Raw genomic sequence first — 20,497 nt, forward strand, 5'->3', positions numbered from 1 at the left:
ATAATTTACTCATCTTCTGGGTCTTTTGATAAAAATTCATTCTGAGTGGGAGAGAGACTTGCTATTGATTTTATACCTTAAAATACCTAAAAAGTGTTTTAACACTTTACTTGCTTCCATTTTAAACAACCCTACAGTTACACTATTCCAGAACCATTACAGATCATGAATTCCTATTCTGATACTTGTATTGGTCATGACCTCAGAAATTATTAAAGGATATGGAGCTGAATGTCAAACACTAAAGACTCAAGAGTCCCATTCATGTGGCATTACACTTATTTCTACATTGCTTTTCCTTGCTGACTTATTCTCATCAATCCCTTATACTCTCAATACACCTGCCTCTAGCTTGCTTCCTATCTCATCTGCGGCCCTACTCCAGACAATCCAGCCTGTGCAAACCATGTGCGAAAAAGGAGTGAAAGGGAAGCCAGAAATTCTCCTGTAAGAAAAGTACATGAGTTTTACTGCATGAATTTTGTGACATTCATTTTAACGTTCGGATATTTTCCCACATCATTTCTCTGCTTTGTTTTGGGTAACTGAGGATGTCAGATAAATGACCACCAGTTAGAAATAATAATGTTATAATTTACCATAATGAAATCAGAAGGGAAGTTGACAGTGGTAAAATTAACTTATTTGTACAATGATCAAGATATATTTTGTGTTCTTAAAAAAAATTTTTTTTTTTTTTTTTTACTTTCATCAACCTTTGCTGCATTCCTATTGTCACATTCATGACAACTGGCCTAAAGGAATAGTCAACTTCAGTAGGTCTAAGGACAAAAGCCAGTTATCGATTCAGAGGCAGGCAGAAGAGGTGGTAACACCAGAACCTGGTGTTATATTTGAGGTGATCAGAGAAAGTTTTTATTCCCCAAATATGTGTCTTATCTAACAGCTGATTCTCTTTTAAAGCTCTACCTGGCTTAGAACTTTTACCTCTTATTATTAGGCAAATGTTCTTGGGGATACTTTTGTTTTCTAAATTAAAAGACTCAATATTCTCTCTAGCACTCTCCTTAAATAAGGCAAATATTTCCCAAAAGGTGATGGGCTTCCAATAAGGAACATATTCGTTTTGAATTCGCTCAATCAGATTGCTTTCCTCCTAACTCCGGAAAAGCATTTAAATTGAAGAGATATTTGATTTGGAGAATATATATTTCTCAACTTATCCTTGATCCCTTCCTCTTATGAGAAGACTGTAAATTGCAACACCCACCCCCCAACATCCTTCTCACACGGAAATAAAATTGTAGGGAAACCATGTGACTTGCTAGATAGCCGTTTCCTACCTCCCTTGCAGGTAGGTGTGGTCACCTGACGTAGTTGGCAGACGTGATATGTATCTCCTGGCCAGCATCTTAAGACAACAAGGATACCTCCTCTGTACTGTTTCTCTTTCCCTCAGACAGAAAAGGACTCCGTGGAGACCCACCATCCACAAAACAATGCCCTGGGGGAGCAAGAAAACACAGGTTCAAAAAAACTTAGATCCTTGAATGTCCTTGGGGAATAGAGATGCCTAGCAAAGGAGCTGCCCTACAGTGTGACCGGGGAATAAATAAAGGGTGGTTTTGTTTGAGCTATTGCATTTTAAGGTCTTTTTGTTGGAGCAGTTTAGCTTTATTTTCACTAATACATCTAGAAACAGCTACACTGTTTATTCCTCTGTCTTCTGACTACAACTTGACCCTGACTCCGTCTCTCTCAGCATTTACACATGCTAAGCATACTTACATTAAAAACTAATCATCTCTCAAATCTTTTTCTTCTATTTTTGCCAAACCTCCTCAAAGTATTGTTTAGGAGTGTCCACCTGAGTGCCCAGTTGGTTAAGCATCTGACTCTTGATTTCGGCTCACGTCATGATCTCAGGGTTGTGAGACCCAGCCTTGTGTTGGGCTCTAAGCTGGGCATGGAGTCTGCTTAAGAGTCTGTCTCTGCCCCTCTGTCCCTCGTCCCCAACACCCCTCAAATAAATGAATAAATATTGTCTAAACTAGTGAGTATACAGCTCTGATATTATTAAGGCTAAATCTTTGTCATCTTGCTCATACGGCCACCCTTGCCTCTTGAAATTCATTTACCTCATCTTCTGTGACACCCACTGTCCTCATCTCCTTTTCTTCTCTGGCTACTCCTTCCCAGGCATCCGGTAGATTCCTATTCTTCTATGTGTCCTTGAATGTGAAGAGAACTCAAGATTATGGACCAGGCCCTCATCTTTCTCCATTCTTCACTTCACACTCACCCTGCTGAATTTCTCCCACTCTGGAAGCTTTCAAATAGGGAGCTCCAACCCAGATCCTTCTAGCCCTTTTTTGCAATTGTTAACTTCCTTTGACTGACCCAAGGCCCTTCAATTTCAATATATTCGAACCAAAGTCCTTAGCTCCACTGCTCCAGTGAATCACCAAGTGCTGGATCTCTTGCTTACTTTTTGACTCAGTTTACTTCTTATCATCTCCAATAAGACTATCTTTTTTTAAAAAAGATTTTATTTATTTATTCATGACAGACACAGAGAGAGAGAGAGAGAGGCAGAAACACAGGCAGAGGGAGAAGCAGGCTCCATGCTGGGAGCCCGACGTGGGGCCCCCCAATAAGACTATCTTAGTCAGAGAGTGTATTGTAGTTATTAAAAACATTGCTTGAGGGGCATCCCGAGTGGCTCAGTGGTTTAGCACCACCTTCAGCCCAGGGCGTGATCCTGGAGACCCAGGATCAAGTCCCACGTCAGGCTCCCTGCATGGAGCCTGCTTCTCCCTCTGCCTGTGTGTGTCTCTGCCTCTCTCTCTCTCTCTCTCTCTCTCATGAATAAATAATAAAAATCTTTAAAAAGGAAAAAAAAACATTGCTTGAGTTCAAATCTCAGTTATACCATTAAATGTGTGACATTGGCATGTTTCTTAACCTCTCTGTTCCTCAGTCTCATCATCTGTAGTGTGAGGGGTATAAAAACACCATCTACTGTATCATCATGGCATTGAATGAGTTATTATGTATAAACACACGTTTTCTCTAAAGTAGCTTAGAAGAATGACTATCACATATTAAGTACTAGTTAAGTATTGCCATCTTTTTCTACAGATTTTATTTTTAAGTAATCTCTACACCCAATGTGAGGCTTGAATTTATAATCCTGAGATCAAGAGTCACACACTCTATGGACGCAGCCAGCGAGGCACCCCAAGTGTAGCCATCATTGTCTCCTGCAGAGATTATTGTAATGGCCTCTTAATTTCATCATCCTGAACAATTCTTTCTCCCTTTCCAACACTAAACTGAAGATGCAATTTCTTCTTCATCTTCCGATGGCTACCTATTTTCTTAAGAATAAGATCCTAATTCCTTACCATGGCTTAAAAGGCTTTTTGCACGATCTGACCCTACTCCCGTCTTTGGCTACCCTATGCTCTGTGTTCTTACCAGTTTGGCCCTGTCTAGGCTCCTCTAACACCCTGTACTTTCCAAGGCATGACATTTAACACCAAATGCTGCCCATTTGCCTTCTCTCTGCTCCTCATTTTAGCAGGAATTAAAAGCACATTTGAATTGTTTAATTAAGAATGCCTCTGCAACAATGTAGTGTTGCTCCCTATTGTATTTTGCGTTTAACAGAATTGATTCCCAACTGCTACCCTGTTGGTTCTTTTGTGTATGTGGGCCATGCAGAATCCTTGCCCTCTGCATTTAGGAATTCTATTTATGCTGTGATAGTCTCTGAGGACATCACTTGCATTTTGAATGCTGAATCTTGGACTCCCGGCTCTTATATTCTGCAGCTCAAACAAAAGATCACTTCCTACTTTACATTTAGAAACAATTCCAAGGATAGAGCCTGCAAAAGCAGGCTCTGGGATAAGCCTTATCCTAACTGATTAGCCAAAGATATTGTGTGCATGTGTGGCAGGTGGAAGAAATATTTGAGCTGCAAACCCCAAGTCATTGTCCCCCTCTCTCTGATCCAAAGTGTTTTTGAGAACTCTGGGATCAAATTTCTAAGAGTAAATGCTCTCCCCAGGTTTCCATTTTCACTGAACTGACTGGGCAAAGGTTTGGTCAGGTTGTTTACTAGCTACATACATTCTCCTTCCCTCTCCCACATGTTAGGCTACCCACTGTGCCTTTGTGGAACCACCTGCCCTCTGTGACCTCTCTATTTTCCTTTGTAACCCTCTTCATCTGCCACTGACTGCTCCTCATGCTTTGAGTCTCAGTTCCAATAACACAAACTTCCCATAATGTTTATTTGAAGTAACATTTGTATGCAGCTTTCAAGTTTGCAAGTTTCATACGCCTTATCTTATTTAATACAAGAGGCTACACAGCACAGTGGCCAGAAAGCATGCCCTGGAGCCAGACTCCCTGAGTTCATAATCCCTACTCAGCCTTTTACTAGCTGTGTAACCTTGGCTGAACTGTAAACTCATTCCAGGTTGAAAAGCAACTGCTAAGCCCTCTATATCAGCTCATATTCCGTGAGTAAAACAGCACCAGCTTTACAACATTGCTTGTGAAAGACCTTAGGTCCAAGAACCCTAATACTTTAAAGGCTCAAAATCCGAAGTTAGCTATGACTCTTCCTTCTCCCCATCTTCCCATATCCAATTACGAAGTTTGAGTGATTCTTTTATTATGCTTCTTTTATCTCCCCTTCTCTTTCATTCCTACTGTTACCATATTAGTTGAGGCCATTATCAAATCACACCACCAAGTCTCCCTGTCTCTCCCATCCCCTCTTCCCAATTCAACTTTTCATTACCAAAAGAGTATGGGTGGTATAAAAAAGTATAAAACACTCTGCAATCTTGTAATTCGTTTGAGAAAATGGCATTGTGTGTGCGTTTATGAGAAAACGAATTGCATGAGGTAACAAATACAAACAAGAGGGCAATGGAAAATCAGAGAAGGGAGAAATCACATCCAGCTTAGGCAGTCAGGAATACTTTATGGACATGATCCATCTGAGCTCTGCTTGCTTGCTTCTTGCTTTCATAAATTTTCATCTAACAAATACTAATTGAGCATCTGCTTTGATACTGGAAAGACATCTTAATTTTTCAGTGCAAATTAAATACGACACTACATGAATATAGTAAATTTTCAAATATCCTTGAGATTCAAAATTTTATTACAAATGAGAGTCATCAGTCAACACTAGGCACACCAGCAGATATATTGTTAAACAATCACTATGTTATTGTATTTACAAAACAGTCACAAGTTTAAAAACAGGAAGCATGATGTAAGAGAAAGACAACTGCCATAAAAACACAAAGGTGGCCAGCACAACTTACCTCAGGACTAAGACCAGGGAGGATATACCCCATTGTTTAGGTCATTATATTTGCTTCAGTCTTATGTGTTTATTAATGACTCACTCCTAATTTCCCTTTCTCAACTTATTTTTATAACCAAGAAATCCCCTTGGGTTCAGTAGTACTGGGTGTCGTTGGTGTCTGTTCTGATTGGTTGGTTCCAGTGCCATTCCAGTTATTGACTATTTTGTAGATCATATGTGTATAGAGGCATGAGTTAAGATACTAAGACAGTGAAGATCAGAATAATACAATCAAAAGAACATCTTGGTCTTCACCAAAATTAGGAATTTGTCTCCTGTTCTCCATTCCCATGGGCCTCATCACTGTACCTTCTCTTGCTCTGTAAAATCAAGTTCTCTTCACTTCCCCATAACCCCTCCCTCCACCAAACACTGTCACAGACAAAAATGTGAAGCTTAACAAGAATAAGTATAAACAGCTGGTAAACATTAATGTCTCACACTTTCCAGGGTATCCTACCTTTTAAGAAGGGACAAAGCCCTCCCCAAACAGTAGCTATAGTAAGCTTTGTGTTGATTAAATGCTTATTGAATGCAGAGACCTACTGAACAAAACAAAACAAAACAAAACAAAAAAAACCCTCAATATTATTTAGAAGATTCTTTGGCGGGGGGGATCCCTGGGTGGCTCAGCAGTTTAGCACCTGCCTTTGGCCCAGGATGCAATCCTGGAGTCCCGAGACCAAGTCCCGCATCAGGCTCCCTGCATGGAGCCTGCTTCTCTCTCTGCCTGTGTGTCTCTGGCTCTCACTCTTTCTCTCTGTGTTTATCATGAATAAATAAATAAATAAAATCTTAAAAAAAAAAAAAGAAAACATAAATAGAAGAGGAAGTCTTCACCTAACTGACTCTCCATCTCAAGAAAATCTCTTGAATAATATGACAAGAATAGTCATGGATTTAGTTGCTATACCTTTTTGTTCCAGGTTCTCAACCAGGATCTCAACCCAAGTCAAATACCCTTTGAGCCTCATTTGCCAGAAATGGGTTTAATAACAGTTAAATTCAGTTTGACTCACAAAGAGCCAAACTAGGCCAATACCACCAATGTCACATGGGAGACATGAGCAGTCACAGAGACCACACAAGTTCATTTCAGGGTGCAGCAGAAGGAGTGGGGAGGCTGGTCCTGAGGCAAAGGTATAGTATCTTGGCTGGCACAGGTTGACCCACTGAATGGCCATACAAGTGACAGAAAATCCAATTTCCTATCTGCCCCGACACACTGTTCTCCTGAGGAAAGCCTAAGCAATGTTGCAGCTCCTTGGACACCTTTTGAAGTCCCTATGGGAATACCCAAGACAACCATTCATTACAAAATGTCACCCCACCCCTGCCATCCCTCTTTATCTCCTTTGTCCTGCTTAACATTCCTTGGTTAGCACTTCTCATCTCTTATTTGTTCAGTGTCTATCTCCTCCCATAAGAATGTAAATTCTATGGGAACAGAGACTCTATTTTGTTCACTGGTATATATATCCAATGCCTGCCTGAAACATAAAATAAGCATTTTTTGAGTTGAAATGAACAGAAAGTGCATTATCTATGGCACTGAGACAGTGCCTTGGATTCTTGGATTAGCTCTCTCCACCAACACTAAAACAATCTCTTTTCCACTATCGCCAAGGAACTTTTGCTTTGCTTAACCAGCTCACTACTACTTTTTGTATACACTTCTTGGGAGAAGCTTTGAAGGAGACAATGTGCAGAAGCCCATCTTACTCCTTCTGCCCCTACTCCCCACTTACCTATACCCTGGAATCAGATTTTTTTCTTTTTATACATATGACATTTCTTTTCCCACATTCACCTCAAGACTAGAAAGGAAAATACAAGGTATAGAAAGGTGAATGGTTTAATCAGAAATGATGCTATTTGACTCTATCCATCATGCCTGCCCTATGAACCTGAGATGGTGTAATTTTGTGATGTAATCAGACACTATCTATATCATTCTCAATGATCATACATAGACCAAGTTAATTAAATTGTTGAGGGAAAAGTTACCTCAAAAAGTCTGAATGTCCCATCTCTAGAGTCATTTCAGATACCTTCTAAGAACCTTGACTACTTCACCTCTAAAATGAAGATACTGTTTTACTAGAAGGTCTCTGCAGGGTCAACTAGCTCCAGTGAATTAGGATTATGTGTCTGGAAATAACACCAGAAAATTTTTAAGAAACAGCCTCAAGTGAATAATGGGAAGCTTAACAATATGTTCTGGGTATCATAATGGGCTTAGTTTGAGTATAATCTATCAGATATTCATTTTAAAACTCATACTCTCTACCTAAGTCAAATGTCATCCTAGAGCTAATTTGTGAATCTTGATAAAGTTTAGGCAGTAAGATCTTCAAAAATATTATTTCAATGGAATCATTTTATATGTTAACTTTGAAAATGTCAACAGCAGGGGCCAAGTAGAGGCGCTCAGGAGGTCTATGCATTTGCCATTTCAAAGGCTTAGCTGTCAGTGTAGGAGTAGGGGGGCAGCCTGCTGTGCTCCATGTTCTGAATAAACATTTCCAGAAATATTTAGCAGATAATAGGGCTCCCACTGGGGCCGTGTGTTCAAAGGCACCACATTGAGCCACCTACCATGAAAGATGTGGATGCCAAAGCTGAGAGTGCTCTGGATTTCAGATTGGGTACCTGCTTCCTCTATAGGACTTCTAAACACACAAAGTCAGGGGGAAACAGCTCACCTTAAAGGGAAAGTGCCTAATGCTTGGCGGAAGAAAAGAACATAATGGTCAATGTCTGAGTAATATTCAATAGCCTTCCATCATGCAGCAGGTCTGTGAAATAGTCTGACAACTCGAGAATTGAGGGCCAGAATTCACTGCTTGCCAGACTAACACCCATCAATTTGAAAAGCTCTGAAATCCATCTTGACTTTATGCAGAAAACTGGTTGCGGTTAAAGTAACAGTGATCTTTTTTTCTCCTGCATTTTATATCTCAGAGAGACATCCATTTTTAGTTCTGAATTTCATCAGAAATGGAAAAGCAAACAGATAAAATTGAGACATTATCATTTTGGTTAGTTTTATGAGAAGAAAGGTAGTATATGGATGTTTATCCACTTTAAATCTTCTAGAGAATGACAAAGACCCCTCCAAGCACACACATCTACACAAATACTACTGTACTTTGCAAATAATAATAAAGAACACATTATGCATGATTCATATATGTTCCACAAACTTTTTAGGTGACCTACAACGTTCTAGTCAAGCAGTGGCCAAGTACTGAGGATTTTTTCAAGTATTCAGGATTTTTAAATGCCCGAGATCTGATTCCTGTCATCAAGAAGCTTGCAAACTAGTACAAGAGGAAAACATGTACTAGAAAAAAAATAGTAAACAATGCAACAAATGCCATCAAGGTTCGGAAAATGTGCTGTTGGAATCGCAGCAGAGAGCTTCCTTCCCACTAAGGCGTGCAATAGGCTTTAGTACACCTGCTTAAACCCACATCCAAAAGATCAGCGATGGAAAATAGCCCTGTTCATTCTGAGGTAACAAAGGCCTAAGAAAGGTTTTCTGCTATGTAACTTCTTCAAACCTTTTTTTTTTTTTTTTTTTTTTTTCAGTTTCACTTCTTTTGGAGATGGAGTTCTTTATTTTGCTCTCCTCTCCCAGGAAACCTTGAATACCACATTTTAGTCATCTTTAAAAGAAAGCTTTTCAAATGTGAGTGTTAAAACCGAGAAACCCACCTGGGTGTAGGGGAAGCTAGCGCCCTGCTGGAGAAGTTTCTCACCCCTTGCCTTTTACTGACCTCTAGTGGACACATGTTGCCACGTCATGGAGAGCCTACAAATTTATCCATAGAACTATAAGGCTCTGAATCCTAGTCAATGAATTCCATCACCCATCTTCCCTTTTTCTGCCTGGATACTTAAAAGTTTTTCTACTCTATATAAAAAATATACATTTCAGCACAAACTTGGATCCAATCCAAGCTCATGATGTACAAAATACCCTTCCACACGTGTAAGTGCAAATAAACCCTTTTTCCCTGTAGTGCTGATTTCAGAATTATCTTAGACAAGACAGTGGACCTTAATAGCAATTATTAGAGCAGGGAGTCCCATGAGATTCTAGCCAGAAATTGTAAAAAAAAAAAATTCTTTCTTTTTATATGCCTTTCTTCCCAAACAACTAATTTCCCTACCCATCCTTATCTCACCCCAAAGAAAATTACATTCAGTCCAAGTTTCAGCTCAAGAGTTTATTGCTAAACAACAAAAACCGCTCCCTGTGATTTGTGTGGCAATTGGAAGGGGTAAACTCCCTCATCTATACCCACTAGATGCCAACCCCTTTGTTCCTCTGTACCATTTCTCCTCAACTACTTTCCATAAAGAAGAAATAAACTTGATCTATAAAGGCGTTAATAGATTTGATTACATTTGTATGGCAAGCGGCTGGGTCATCATGTCAGCGAGGCTACTCTAAATGTTAATGCAAGGGCTGTTGCTACTCAACAGATTGGAAGCTGAGACAAGACTATGATAAAAATCTTAGTGCCACGAATTTGCGCAATACTTGGAATCTGAAAATAGATAGGACCCTTAAAATAATGGTAATTGAACATAATAATTTAGTAACGCTGGAGGAAAGAAAAAAGGAACATATGTAGGAATCACGGAGCTTGGGGCAACCAAAGGATAGAAAAATAAATCTATAATAGTAAGAATGAGACCACTTCTTGTGGGACTGCTGGGTTCTATGTAACATCAAGCCCCTTGTACATGTCCACCATATGAAAGTAGGCTCTTATTTCGCAATAGCACATATCAAATTCTATAAATCTCTCCACCTCACTCTCTCTTCTTCTTCCTCTCTCTCTCTCTCTCTCTCTCTCTCTCTCTTTCTCTCTCTCCATCACTTTTCATCCCCCATTTTAGTCTAGCTCTTGGGTAATCCACAAGAGGTCTCAGCTTGGAATGTAGTTGCCCCTCAGACAGTCTAATTACAACTCAATAAATTCTTGACACAGCAAAGAAGGGTTGTGCTGTAGGTACAACACAAATTAAATAAAAACTTAAGAGAGTTTTGCCTCAGGGATTTTGTCATTCAACAAGAAGCTGACAGCAAATTTTTCTTTGTCTGCCTGAGGTCAGGCTCAGTTCTGCTTCCACCTTCATGGATAGAACAATAGATTATGTAGATATAAAGTATAGAGGAATGTTCCCAAATAGATTTCAGATAACCTTTATAACATTTTTAGCCCCTTATTTAAAAGCCCACTGTAGTTGCAGCAGTTTTGATCTCCAAAAGGAATAACTGTGGTTTAACTAAGGGGATTAGCAAATCAAACCTGAGGAAGCCTTTGTAAAGGAGATCTTAGGGTCCCAGAGATACTTGCCCTTTGAAAGATCATTGAGTAATTATGGCTCATTATGTTGAAAGGAAGGCAGCTTGCTGAATGGCTTAGAAGGTAAGAGACCTCTCAGGCTGATTTTTTTTTTTTTTTAATTATGTGAATTCAAAGTGCTACAAAAGAAGTCAAGAGATTCACGAGTCACTTGCTCCTCTTTTGGCTTTGGAGGCAAAGAATGCAGTGTATTCTCTTCCACCCAATAGACATTCCTATTACATTTTGTTATATTTATACACAGCCCAGATAACTCAAGTCTTCACTCAGGGCCTCTGTTAGATTATCCAATAACTAAGAATATGCTTAACATCCAAGCAAAACAAGAGCACCAAAATGGGGGGTGGGGAGGGAGTTGCGGTAGGGCAGGGAGGAGACTGATTTTTAAGAATTCAATATGTGAATTATATATTTCAAAATAAAGACCAGCAGATTTATCATGGAGAAAAAAGTACTTTGTTGAACACTCTTAGACTATTATTATTACTACTACTACTACTATTATTATTAGCAGCAGCAGCATAGTATAATGATTAAGTGCACGGACTCTGAAGTCAATCCACTTAGAACTGCATCCCAGACCTACCATGAACTATAAAATAGACATAAAAATAGTACCTATGTCATGATTTGCTCTAAGAAATGAATAAATTAATTTATGAAGAACATTTACCAGAGTGTTTGATACACAATAAATGCTGTACAAGCTTGTCATTACTATTACTCTATCATTCAAACACTGTTTTTTTAAGTTTTTAGCACATAGGGAGGGGAAGGGGCACAGCATCAAAGTCTCGCATTGCTCAGAGCTTCTAAAGTCATAGTCTTGCCTCGCTGACAGATTGCTAACTCTACACATAATGAACATTTTCTTGAAATCCATTAAAGTCAAAGGAGAAATTCTTAAAATCACAGAGATTTTCAGATCTAAAGTCCCTCTTGACCCAAACGAAAAGTCATACACTTTAACAGCATAATAGTTGATATTTATGGTATAATAGCAGAACAGCTTCACGTTGGACCTTATTTCTGGGTCCCTACTGAAATCTCTGAAGGGTCTCCAAAATCAGAATGTCACTTCCTCGCCCAAGTTTCTCAAATTGAATAATTTGGGAAGTAAAACAAAGAAATGGCCGAAGAAGAATCAAAATATCAACTTTAATACCAAATGAAGGGAACTTGGAAGACATGGCTTGAACCAAAAATAAGGACTCACCAACCTGGTAACTGGCAGTGTTGGACCTGGCACTCCTCCCCAGGAATGGTGAGCTGGTAGGGACCTGAGGCTGCCTGTCTGTCCATCAGGGAATACAGAGGTGCCCTGATCTCCTGGCTTGTCCTAAGAAGAAAAAGGATGAAAGCAAGAGCTTAATTTTGACATTCTGTATTTACCATTTCTGTGGGGATGCCCACCTATGCACAAGGTTTTGATTCCCATTTCCCACTCGAGGCCCGTATTTCTGTACTTAATACTATACACTCTACCTAATCACAGAGTATCCACATGCTCTTATGAACAGATCTTTTCCATCTTGTGAATGAGAGAGGCTATAGAATTATTTAGGAGACAGAAACTTGGCCCCAAGGGAACAATTTTTCTCTTAATTAGCCACTAGAGAGCCAACTGGCACCACTAGGTGTGGAGTGACTCTTGGCCTATGGCCCAGCCAGGTGAAATTCAAAGTGAGCCCCTCACAGTTGCCTTGCTGGTGTTGAATACAGATGGAATTTGGGATAACACATCCAGAACTGCCTTCCAAGATGTGGCACCAGTAATTTAAGGCTAGAAATCCACTCGTGTTTTATGATAAAGGTGAGCAAAGCAAATATTGTCCTACTCCCAAAACACCCCCAAAAAGTCCTTAAAGACTTTTTTTTCCTGTGACTCAGCTGCCCATGTTTGAAACTAAATCTATCCCAAGAGGTTGGTCTTATTTCTTTCCTGTAGACTCATTCAGAACATTCTATTCTCTCTTTTCTTTTCAAATGAGGATAGCTATCTTTAGAAAGGCACTCGTAGCCCCTTTAGACTGTTTTTGATGTGGCATGTTGCAGAGTCGTTCAGTCATCTTTGACTCCCTCTCTTTGGAACAAGTTCTTATGCGTTTGTGTTTTTCTAAGAAGTATGATCCTGGGATCTGAATGTGATACCGTAGGTTAGAAATGAATGAGTAAAGACATTCTATTCTCATTGTATATAGGTTTTTAAGAATCCTCACTTTGCTTGAGTTGACTTTTAACCATTTACATATAAAGTTTAACTGTTGATTAAAATTTCAAGACTCTCGGGACGCCTGGGTAGCTCAATGGTTGGGCGTCTGCCTTCTGCCCAGGGTGTGATCCATAGTCCCGGGGTTGAGTCCCACATCAGGCTCTTTGCATGGAGCCTGCTTCTCCCTCTGCCTCTGTCTCTGCCTCTTTCTCTCTGTTTCTCATGAATAAATAAATAAAATCTTTTTTAAAATGTTTTTTTTTTTAATTTCAAAAAGAATTTTCAAGATTCTTTTAGCAATTCTGGTGCTGAGGTTCTTAATGCTTGTTTTCAATGACGGGGATTATTTCTGATCCAAGTTCTGAAATCGTACTAGTTTTGTAAATCCAGACTACTTGCATAACTTCCTGAACCTCAGTTTCACCTTAGAATAGGATTATAGTTCCTCCCTTTCAGGGTTGTATTGATTTGTTAAGGCTACCATAACAACATACCATGGACTAGGTGGCTTCAACAGTAGAAATGTATTTTTTCACATTTCTGGAGGCTAGAAACCAAGATCAAGGTGTGAACAGTGTTGGTTTCTTCTGAGGCCTCTCTCCTTGGCTTGGAATAGTCACTATTTCCCTGTGTCTTTGTATGGTCTTCCCTTTGTAGGTCCACATCCTAATCTTGTCTTCATATGAGGACACCAGTCATATTGGAATAGGGGCTCACCCTAATGCCCTCATTTAACCTTAATTATTTCTTTAAAGACCCTATCTCCAAACACAGTCAGATTTTGAAACACTGGAGGATTAGAACATCAACACATAAATTTGGGGTAGACAATTCACTCCATAATATAGGTAAATTAGTGCTAGAGTCACATGGTATGATTCCTCAATAAATGCTTGTCAAATACTTGAGTCAGATGATGGCCCTCTAGCCCCAACCCTCAATCAACCCTAAGTTTGTTGGTTTGTTTGTTTGCTGCTGCTATTATTTAAAGGCAAAGATGAAACTTGAAGTATTCTTACAGCCCCCAAGGAACCTCCATAGACTCAAAAATAGTTGGATCAAGAAGTTCCTCTTGAACGGGATTGAAAAAAATTTAATCAAATCAATCTAATGTCCTCCTTGCCAAAGAAACTGAAGAACCATGGTAAAGACCCCCATTCCAGTCCGTTTTCCAATTCTTTTTTGCTTTCATTATTTTCCATTCTTTCATCTTCCTGTTCCTCCTTGACATGTCCTCTAATAGAGCAAACTCATCAACCATCTCCCTACCTTCTACCCTCTTTGTAGCCCTTGCTTTCCCCCTTCCCTCATGCACTTGCCAAGATGTTGAGCTGCTCTGTGTTGCTGATCAGTGACTAATTTCCTTTTTATCGGGAATAAAGAAACCCTTAATTGCCTCCTGCAATACCACTGGCATAATCCTGACACTAACACATCACAATGAACAGGAGGCCCATTAATAAACATGCAGTGCTGTGAAGAATTTCACTGATCCCTCTCCAGGTCATTAAATCTATACATGTTTGATGGGCAATAAAAGAGAAATGTAGAATGGTAATGGCAGCTGTAGGAAGCTGCTGCTGTCCTAGTCTGCCTTAACCACAAGAAAAGTCAGGAAATGGTCCACACATTGTTCTAAATACGTATGTATTCAACTCATTATTACTAATTTCAAATGCCCATGCATACTGCACAGGCAACTGGTTCATAAATAAAACTCAGGCTGAAATTGCAGCCTTAAATTCTTTCAACTTCAAATAGGGACATGGTATCCAGTTTGATTAAACGAGGAGGAGTGGTTCACTCTAACGAGAAATGTTTCTGTGTGGGGGTGACTTGGAGGGCAGCTGCTAATCAAAACACATTTCTGTTTGTCACCTTTTATGATATAAATAAAAGATGTTGCCCTGTGTTAGTAAGATATTAAGCAAAGTCAGATTCTAATTCCAGAAACAAATCATCAAGCCAATAAAGATAAAATAGACTCACAAGTTTATTCTCTAAAGCTAAAATCAAAGGAATAATTCATATCATATAAGACAGGTCAAAATTACTGTAGACATTTTATGTCTATTTCTTACCTCACAGATAAAGTCAGACATAGAACTATACATCATAAAATGGAATGGCTAAAATACCGAATGTCAAAAATCAGCAAATCCTACCATCATCCCACACTCGTGGCTCGCATTAGACCAACACAGACAGAAACATTGCGATAAGCCTTTGGCAAGGGAACATTCAATGTTTGAGATTTTATATACTCTTCAGTGACCCCAAAACTCCACGACTTACAGTAATTTTTAATTTTGTTGAGAGTGAATTTGAATCACATCCCTTCTCCCCCACACACACCTCCACCATGAATCTGATAGGATGAAGTAATCACAGAACTAGTGAATTTACCTGGCCACTCGGCCTCTGTTCATTTGTTCAGCCCTGATACTCCTCCTCTTCCCTCATCTTAGTAACTCTCACAAAATGTTTTAAGATTTTACTTATTGATTGATTGATTGATTGATTGGGGTGGGGAAGGGCAGAGAGAAAGAGAGAACCTTGAAGCAGATCCCCACTGGGCATGGAGCCAAACAGGGGGCTCAAAATCACGATGCCGAGATCATGACCTGGGCTGAAATGAAGAGTCGGGCGCTCAACCGACTGAGCCACCCAGCTCCCCATCTCACAACATAGTTTTTGAAAGAAGGTAAGGAGGACTTGTTGGGTGCTAGGAAAGGGGAGTGTGGCTTCTGTGAAATCTGACCCTGAAAAGAAAACCAGATGGTGAAGGTAAGAACGGAGTGCTGAGAGAGATGTTACATTTGCCATCAAATTGCAATTATGATGGATTCTGCTTCATCTGAGTAAAATGAATGCACTCACCCTCACTTTCATTTCTGATTTAAATAGATGAAGCCTGAAGCTATCTCAGTGAAAGCTTGAGCCAGAACGAAGGTGATTTATCTGAGTGAGAGAGTACCGTGGAGGGTTTCACACCCATACCGCCTGCATGTGTTTCCAGCTCCATCACATTTTTATTGGAAGGACTATCATAGTACCCTGAGCATAGCTTCTGTGGTAAGAGATGTCATTTAGAAGCAACCTCACCCTGATTCACTGAATTCTAGATTCCAATTTCAGGAATATTATGGCAGACATTGCTGGTACCTTGCCCATATCCCCTCAGCCCTTTGCTGATGTCGCCTGCAACTTTGGTGGCTAGTTCCCATACACCAATGACTATGACCCCCACCTCAATCTCCTGTGTCTCTGGCTTTCTCTGGCCACTGGAGCATTCTTAGCCAGGAAATGCTGGAGCAACGGCATGCTAGAAGCAATTCTCAACCAACAAAGGACAGAATATCACAGAGAACTATACTAGCTGTTTTTGTTCAGTGGACAATTCTAGGTATGTTCTAGACAGTATCTTTGGAAAGTTTCCTGTAGAAGTAAAATCTAGTTGCCCAAAATAGTAATCTGTTCATTACCACAGTCTTGACTGGCTTCCCTCTCTCTGCTGTCCCATTTCCCTATTCCCTCACCTTATTTCCTACGATTTACCTCCCCCACCCCCCAAATAATATACTTGCACCCAGATCCTCATCTTAGAGTCTGCTTTTGGAAGAAATCAAACTAAGATAGGGCTCAAGTACAGAAGTCTCCCAGCTTTGGGAAATCCCATACTCTCTTTGTTCCCCACAGCACAATATTTACAATGAGAGGCTAATGGTCAATACCGAAATAGTTCTCAAAAAGGTGAGCCCTATATTCACTCTCATATATGTGACCAAATCACAAATCCATACCACTAGATAAAAGGTATCCTTGTGCAGAGTCTAAACTGAACCTAAGCAAAAAGGTTTTCATAACAGTTATTGCCTCCTCCTTCACCAAGGCACCCACAAACAGTTATCAAAAAGTCTTAACTTTTTGCTTTCTGTATCTTGCCAGTAGGTCAATGACAGAGGTGAATTGGGGTAACAAATGGAAAATGGGCATTTGGCCATTATGCACATATTTTATAGGTAAATACCAGTCTTAAGGTTTAATCTCTGAACATGAAAACTGAATCTGTCTTTAACACATGGGTAGCAACGGTACCCACCTGAAAGAATTAATGTAAATATTAAATATGATTATCCATGGTCAGCATTGGCAATGTCTAGCAAATAGAAAACTCTCAATTGATGCTATCTATATCATTAATATTATTATTAAAATGGAGAAATGGTATTTGAGAGAGTTATTTAACCATTTCAGCTGTTCTTATTACTAATTTTTTCAGTAAGAATTGCCACAATGCTTCAATTCTAAGACATAGATTTCTTCACACTGTAATGTTTCTAAAATCTAGATATAATCACACAGTTGATGTGCATGTTTGATATGCTGAAATGTTTCTTTGTAAAGTTCTTTTTAAATTGATGCTGCATCTTATAATCAATAGCACCTTAAAACTAAATATTAAAAAAGCATCCAAAAAGAGAGTACTATGGTACTTGCTATTAATGCCACTGAAATACTGTGAAACCCAAAAAAGTTTTGTGATATGTTGCTGACAAATATAAAGTTCCTACTATTCTTGAGGTATGATTGTGTCATCAATATCACAAGTCTATGCGTGCTGACTGATGTTTTAAACCAAATAATTCACACTTCAAGAAGCAGACTTTCTGTGAGATATTAGCCTGTAGTTACACATAAATTTCAATAAATGCATTATTTTATAACCCATTTATGAAAAAATGCCACTTTGGCACATAAGGAGCTCATGATTAAATGAAATCTAATATCCATAATCTCTAAGTCAATAGCAAGTAATAGGGCTGTATCCTTTTTCCTTTAGTATATTTTGACATCTTTTATAAGCCATCACTGTTTTATACCTGATTTATTTGATAACTAGTGAGGAACCTGGGTAAATTATTTACTGAAAAAACAAAGCACATGGATAATCACCCAGACTTTGACAAAACTCAAGGATCTATGCTTACTTCAGATAACCTTAGAGAAGGGTGACATCTCAAATAATCACACTCACATGGTTACAAAAATAACTTCCAGGAGCTCCTGGCTGGCTCAGTTGGTAGAGCAGGAAACTCTTGATCTCAGAGTTCAAGTCCCACATTGGACATGGAGACTACTTAAGAAAACAAACAACAAAAACAACTTCCAAACAGTTGTCCCATTCCAAATATACCTACAGATAAACAAACCTCCTATTCTTTATCTAGAATAGTTTCTATTTATGATACATGTTTAAACCATGATAAAAAGTTTGGAAGTATTGTCTCAAAAAAAAAAACAAAAACCTAGACTGAACAAGAACTAAGCCTTTGCAGCTCTCAGCTTCCTTGACTTTAAATGTAAAGAGCTTCACAATGTGCAAGTCTTATGAACAAGTGGTATGGAAAAGTGGGTAAGTCCCCCAGAGAAAGGAAAGCAATTGGAAATGGAAAATTCTAGAAATAGGGTGAGCATAGTCTAACTGAACAAACTCCAGCCATGGGAAAAACCAGGGAATTTACCACTGCTTTATTTACAAGGATAGTTTCTAAGAAAACTCAGAGGGACCACTAAGGTAATTGACTGAATTCTGCTTCTGCAGATGCAACTAAGAGCTAATCTCTAAAGATGAAGAGTTAAAAGTTTGACCACTCTCCATCTGAATATATATTAATGGCTTTTAATACCAAAGTAAGCATGCAACCACACTACCCGAGTTGCAGTCCTGGCTATCTGACCTTAGGAATATTACCTGGCTTCTCTGTGCCTCAGTTTCTTCATCTATAAAATTGATACTGATATATTATCTGCCTCATAGGGTTGACATAATTGAATAAGTCAACATATATTAGTGCTTACACTAGTGCCTGACAATCAAAGCACTCAGCATTTTGTATCATTAAATATATAGATGTTTTGTTCCTTCACGTTTTGCTTCAATTCATATCTTCTTTCATAGTTTATCAGCATTTGTAAGTCAACAACTATTTACGTTTATTCTGTAAAATACTGAATAAGTAATCCTTTGGAAACATAATACCTATAGCATAGTCATATCTCGAAGTATTAATCTAATTACATTCTAGGTACTTCCCTCTCTGTTTCTCTTACTTGTAGTGAAGTGCTGCTTTTTCTCATGAAACACACTATAAACAAAAAACAGATTCAAATGAGCATTTAGGACAAGTGCCAGAAAAGATTCTGGATCCCATCCAGAGTGCCTCCAAAAGACTAGCTAATTCTGGGCGGGAGGAAAAGGGAGAAAGAAGGATGGTGTTTCAAACAGGAAACAAAGGGTGGACAAGAGGGATGAGAAGTCCAAAGGAGGAAGGAGACAGAGAACCTCTATCACAGGTGAGACAAAAGTGAAGAAGGGCCTTTGTAGCTGGGCTGTCGTCCAGCATGGAACATCCTCCATTCTCCCATGAGGCCCCTCTCCTGGACCCACACTTAAGAGGACCCTTCACTGGCTTCAGATGTGCTCCCCCAATAGGATATGGCACATGGAGCCCGAGCCTTTTCCCTTTTCTAGACCATAGACCAAGGACCCCACTGACCCAAAGCTGCTTCCAAGACCTATACTCTCTGTCTTACCCAGGTAGACCCGAGGGATGGCCACAGGGAAGATGTTTTCATGGATATGATCAGAGCTTGGACTTAGGGGCTGAGATGTCAGTAAGAATGTGCATGAAGCCCCACATAATGCAGGATGGAGCTGGGAGTGGGGAGAGAAAGTGGGGCCAGATGCAGGCCTGCGCTTAGGGCTGTACCTTCTCAGGCTGCAGGGTTCTGGCGCCGAACTCCAAAGAGTATGAGAATTCTAAATTAGAATCTGGTCTCCCAGGCTGCCAGAGGCCGGGAAATGAGGAAAACGAGATGTAGGTCAAAGGGTACAAACTTTCCGTTTTAAGAAGAATAAGTTCTGGGGATGTAATGTACAATGTGGTAAACTTATATACTTGAAAGGTGCTAAGAGATTAGATCTTTAATATTCTCACCATAACAACAACAACAAAGTGGTAATAATGTGAGGCAAAGGATATGTTGACTCACCTTGACTCGCCTTATTACGGTAAACATTTTGCAATCCGATATACAGATGCACCAAATTATCACATAGTATACCTTAAATTTACACAGTGTTATGTATCAATAAAGCTTTAAAAAGATAATATGATAGAATATGCTTTATTTACCACTTTGCCAAATTGACTTATAACTTTCAAATATTTGGACTTATGGTTTGTGCACTTTCCACAAACGTATGGTTTGTGTCCTTGTTCCAGGTCCCACAAATGTTAGGGGTGCACTCTGTGAGTAGAAAGGGGATGGCCTGCTGCTGTCACATGCATATTATAAGTTTATGCAATCTGATCAATGGGGATACATCACCAGAGTTAAGTCCCCAAAAAACAAATATCCTATCTGTTTTATCCATTGCTATATACCAAAGGCAAAATAAAGCCCACAGGCCAAACCCAGCCTGCTCTGTTTTTGCCTGGCCTATGAACTAAGAAAGGATTTTACATTTTAGATGATTGA

The 20,497-nt window shown here is 39.4% G+C and overlaps 1 long non-coding RNA gene across 1 annotated transcript in view; it reads right to left on the bottom strand.

Annotated features, from left to right (window-relative positions):
- Positions 1 to 19,742, bottom strand: part of LOC111098631 — a 62,930-nt gene extending 43,188 nt beyond the window's left edge. The window contains exons 1-4 of the long non-coding RNA XR_005369059.1: positions 19,550 to 19,742; positions 11,961 to 12,079; positions 2,100 to 2,192; positions 1,305 to 1,465 (exon numbers count right to left, since the gene is read on the bottom strand). This is a non-coding gene — a long non-coding RNA (uncharacterized LOC111098631). The remainder of the gene's footprint in view (positions 1 to 1,304; positions 1,466 to 2,099; positions 2,193 to 11,960; positions 12,080 to 19,549) is intronic.
- Positions 19,743 to 20,497: the final 755 nt, after the last annotated feature.

This window comes from Canis lupus, chromosome 13 (genome assembly GCF_011100685.1).
Source record: "Canis lupus familiaris isolate Mischka breed German Shepherd chromosome 13, alternate assembly UU_Cfam_GSD_1.0, whole genome shotgun sequence".
NCBI classification, from domain to species: domain Eukaryota; kingdom Metazoa; phylum Chordata; class Mammalia; order Carnivora; family Canidae; genus Canis; species Canis lupus.